This window comes from Ips typographus, linkage group LG5, assembly GCF_016097725.1.
Source record: "Ips typographus isolate SLU linkage group LG5, UJ_Ityp_2.0, whole genome shotgun sequence".
Lineage (NCBI taxonomy): Eukaryota > Metazoa > Arthropoda > Insecta > Coleoptera > Curculionidae > Ips > Ips typographus.
The window spans coordinates 5,523,504-5,529,016 of NC_138426.1; positions in this window are offsets into that span (position 1 = coordinate 5,523,504).

The following is a 5,513-nucleotide window of genomic DNA, read 5'->3' on the forward strand; positions in this document are numbered from 1 at the left end:
CGACGGGACTTGCCCAGGGCGAGTTACTTTGCCTTATTATGTCGTATTGTTCCATTTCTCTTATCTGCTCATCTATTATCTCTCTTTCTTTTTGTGCCACTCTGTAAGGTTTCTGTTTTATAGGTTTAGCATTCCCTACATTAATTTCATGTTCGATGACATCGGTTTTTCCCACATATTTTGGTGTTTTAGAAAAAACGTCACTATATTCTGAAAGTAATGTCTGCAATTTGTTACACAATTCTGGGTTCGTTATATTACTTAGATTATGGTCATTCATGGTAATCATTTCTTCATCATCTTCAGTTTCATCAATACAATGAACTGGAATTTTTGTTATATCCATTTCTATATTTTTCTCTAAATAAACGATTGTGGTATTTTTTAATATGAACACTTCTTTAAACCCCATATTGTTAATTTTGATGTACCATTTGTCATTTCTTACAAAAATATTTGAACAAATCAATCCTCTTGGTCGTAGGTATTTATCGTTCTCGATAAAGCAGTACCTCGTAAACTCGTGCGGAGATAAGGCACAGTTCAGTCGTACCGTTATCTCGCGACCAACCTTGACCATGTAGTCGGTTGCAAGTGTAACCTTCAAACTTCGCGCGGTTGACTCAATCTCGACGTTTGCAAATACCTTATTAGTATCTTCCATTTGTTCTATTTTCCCCATATTATTGTTGACATTGTTGCCAAAATGTAAAATCAATGGGTCAAGTTCATGGTATAATGTCACAGTATTGGTATTATAGTCAATTAATGATTTTTTACTAGCCAAGAAGTTATGTCCCAAAATTAAGGCTTTTGATAAATTTTGCACCACTAGTGCCTCAACGGAAATAATTGTGCCAGTAACTTTTATAATTACCTCAGAATTGCCGAGAGGTTGAACTGTATAACCTCCTGCGGTTATCAGTTGTATATTGTCTTGTAACCGTCCCATGTTACTGATATAATTTATGTCGACTACATTTTTACAAGCTCCTGTATCAAGTAAAACAGGGACGTTATCTTTATCGTTAACTGTGATATGTACTATTAATGTTTGTTTACTGGTGCCCGTAGATGACAATTGGACAATTTCGTTCGGGCTTCTTAGTTTTGAAATTGTCCTCTGTCGTTTGGGTTTCTCCGGCCCTGAGGTGCATTCCTTTGAAAAGGCCTGTTATTGAAGTTACAAGACACGTGACCGGTCCTACGGCAATCAATGCAAATAACCCGGCCGTCGTGCGTTCTCGTACGAGGCAAATAATAATTATTATTATTATTATTTCTCCAGTTTTGATTAGAAAACTGATTTCTGTTCCTATTAAAAGTATCATGGTTCTGGGGTTGTTGCCAATTGTTTCTTACAAATTGTCGCCCCCTATTGAATGAGTTGTTCCTCGAACCATTTTGATTCGGCCTAAAATTATTTACCCTTGGAACATAGGTATTTCGTGTCTGATTTTGAACCGTATATGAAAAATTCCTATTAAAAAATGTTCGTGGCCTGGGGTCATTCCAGGTCCTTTGCCGGTTTGTTGGGTTATTACCACTGTTACTGTTCACTGCCGCAGATACTGACAATAAAGCTGTACTTTGTGTCATTTGATTTACCAATGTTCTTTCTTTTATATCACTTAGCTTAATCACCAATTGCTTTAAATTGTCAAAATTTGTATTGCTAGAACTAAGCAAATAATACATCTCATAGTAAGACGGATGCAAACCATTTTCAAAATGATCCCTAAACGCGTCAAAAGTCATTTCTGGGTCAATCTCGTTTGCGATTGCCAATAGATCATAATAGTACTTTTTTATATCCTCGACAGTCTTGCTGTTTGCGAGTGTTTAATCGAAATTTTAACTTTCGGAGTGGCTGTTCTCCTGAAAACTCTTTAAAAAAATCTGATTTAATATTTAGCCATGTTTTCATCTGATTCTCTGGCTCACTAATATAATTACCAAACCATGTATGGGCTGGACCTTCCAAAAAATTAGCTAAATAAGATATTTTGTGATTTTCTGACCAGCTATTCACAATCGCTGCTTTTTCGTATTTATTTATAAAAATACTGGGAGAGTCAATAGAAGGGTTAAATGTAGATGGGCATGTAAACTTTGGGGTGGCCGGAGTTTTTTGCTCAGCCAAAGCTGCCTGTAAAGTCATGTTAGCCATTACTGAAGTATTGTTAGGACGTATGGCACGGTTTCTTTCCCGAATCACAGGGGGTGGGCAAGGATTATTAGAACTTTGTACTAATTCTGAGGGGCGGGATGGAGATAAGCTTTGGTGGCACTACCACTTCTAAGGGACTTTCCTGCCAAGGCCCTTCTGTTTCTCGCGGTTTAGGCGGAGTTCTACTTAACGAAGCTCTTGGTTTGAAATAAACTTCCGTGGATTGGGGGTTAGAAGTTGAAGCCGAGGCTTGGGAAGTTTGAGCTTGAACGCCCACGACAGTATTGTCAAGAGTATTTTCTTCGTACTCACTGCTTGTCAAACAAACTGAACTGGGTTTGTTAAGCTTTTGTTTGTGAGAAAAAGTTGCCGTTTGTGTCGGAGCAGGAGAACTCACAGTCAAACTGTGATGCTCGGGTTTGAAATCTTTTAATTCTTTTATCACCTTTTCTGGGTTTCGACCTCTAGCGATAGCTTCACGTAACACGATTTTTTCTTTTTCCGACAAACTTTGAGCCCTACTGCCAGTTTTTACTCGATCTTTGCCACTCGACTCACTCATGGACAATGTTTAAATTTATTTATGTGCTATATTTATTTTTTTCAAATTATTTTCGTTTTTTTTTTAACCAAGTTGATTATTCCTGGCAATTTCTTTACGAATTTGCTTGTTCATCAAACTAATAATTTTTTAACGCTAAAATACACTAGCATTAATACCCCCATGCACAAAAAAATAATAATTAAAATTTTCTTAGCTGACCATAAATTATCTTTTCCCGAACTATTTGATACACCCCCACTGTTTCCCGCTTGAGAAATAATAATTTCCTCCTCTTTTGAAGATGTACCACCCATATTAAACCAAAATTTTATCAAATGAGCGCTTCAATAGCAAAGGTAATCCCCAAAAAATCACTAAATAAATCAACGTCACTATCCCTAGCCAAAAGAAAATAATACTTAAAATTTCTTTTATAGCCCACACATTATTTTCCTGAATCTGTATCATACCCCAAAAAATAAAATAAAGATAAAAAACTCAACTATTGTTTTTCATCCATCTCAAAACAGACCGGCGCCTCCACCAAATGTCACATTTAATTTATGAGCCCTTCTGGGTTCATCAATTAAACTGACTCACGACGTTAAACGTCGCGCCGGGATCTCAGTTTTAAGGATGGAATCAAACACTGAGTTTTCTATTAAACACTTAAATCTATTAAATATATAAATGGGTTTGCACAATACGGTCATAAACACACTAAAAGTTGGCAATTTTAACAATTGTACTTACATAGATTCCTAAGCTAAGGACTTAGCATTTTCTGGCGGCTGGCTTGGTCACTTTCGTGCTGGAACAACTTTGGAGAATGGACTACTTAACTTGATCTTCTTTTACGAGGAGAGTCGACATCTCGACTTCTTGGTTCAGCTGGTCACACTACTATCGATTGGTTCACACTGATCCTATACTGCTGAAATCGGCGTGTTTTATACCCGATTGGCTGACGTAGTTTGTTATTGTTCGTCGCCTATTTTTCATATTCCTGCAAAGCAGGTGGTGGCGACTCATCACTGATATGGTGCACCCGGTGCATGATGCACTCGATGCATCATGGTGCGACCTTGCCTCGTGCGCTTAATATTTCGCAATCCTCAAATATTCAAAAATATTTTTGTTTTTAAGTCAGTAAGTCCATCTTTTGAATTAATGGATTTTCCATTCGTGACAATAACGCCTAAGGCGAATGACATTAGAAGTTGCCTCTGGCAGAATCAAAGCTAGGGCAGCTCGACATGAATTAAAAGTGCAAAACTTCTACCTTTTGTTGTTGTCCATGAGGTATTGGAAAAAAGCTATTACCTCAGGGGGGTTTAGCTAAAAAATATGGAACATTCTTTAAGGCACAGTAATCTCACCAATATTTGATGCAACTATTGTACTGCTTGATGGTAGACTCGGAAATGGATTTAATGTGAGTGTTTATAGCCTCTTCAGGAATATCCTTTAATTTAAATGCCGCCCTGATAACACTGCCGCCACCTGATTAAGGTCCTTATGTAAGGGGTGATGAGATCTGAAAGGCGAAGATAAAATGCACTGTTAGGTTGGAATTCAATAATATTAGATAAATGAGCGAGTTTATTAAATATTGGATATCAGGGTTGAGAAGGCCACTTTGGAACTACTAAAATTCCTTCGGCCTGATCTACGACTATTTTATTTAGGACCTTACAGATAAGGACAAAAGGAGGGAAAGCATAAAATTTTAGTCCTTTCCAAGATACCGTAAAGGCATCAATATTGACAGATTCGGAGTCGATTTCCCAAGAAATATACTTCTGACATTTCTTGTTTATGCGAGATGCAAAAAGTCAATTTCTGGAGTACCAAACTCCAGGATTATTTTTGCATATGCATAATGGGCCTATCCCACATATCATAAATTTTTGTTTTAATGACTGGAATCGAAAGAATAGGATCAAAAAACTAATTTTTCATATTCTTGAAGAAAAAATTATGGTCGTAAATGTTCCTATATTAGTTTGAATTTGTCCATTAAATTTAAAAGATCTGTTTTGGCGCGCATGTGACGTACGTAATTCTGGGCGATTTTATTGGCTGTTGCACGCCATGTGTTTCACTTCTTGTCGCTGATTGGTTGATAGTGTAGTACATCACCGGTGGCGGGCGTTTTAAACATGAGATTAATGTAGTTTTTATCATAATTTTTTTTCTATTTAGACTTAATATTTTTGAAAACAAAAAAATACGGGTATAATATTTTCAATCCGTCTTTGTAGTTATGAAATAAAAAAAAAATTGTGGGATAGGCCCATTCGCCAATTTCCATTCGCAGTCATCGAGAAGGACCCGTGAACTCTTATTATCATCAACAACAAGTAATGGCGGACGGGAACGACGATCTATCGGCACCTGTCTGCAAATTTTGCAAATCGCGTGTTGTTAACAGAAAAGTAAAGTGCAAAAACTGTGCTACATATTTCCACACATCATGTGCTACAAAAAAAAGCAAAAAGTGCTGTGAAAATGAACATATTATTACTATAAATTCCCAAACTGGGAGCCAAGTAAGGTTATGAGCAAAACGCGGGGTATCGAAAACGACCAAGGTATTCCTTCAATCAAGCAACCACCGGAAGTTGAATTTCTGAAACGACTGGTAAAAGAACTCGAAGATAAAAACCTATTACTCACGGAAAACTGCAATCTATGGAAATCTAGAGCGATCGAGTTGGAGAAAAAGTGGCGCGAATCCTCAGCTGTTGTTGGTAAACAAAAACAAAACAAAATCATATCGAACGAAAACTCAGTCTT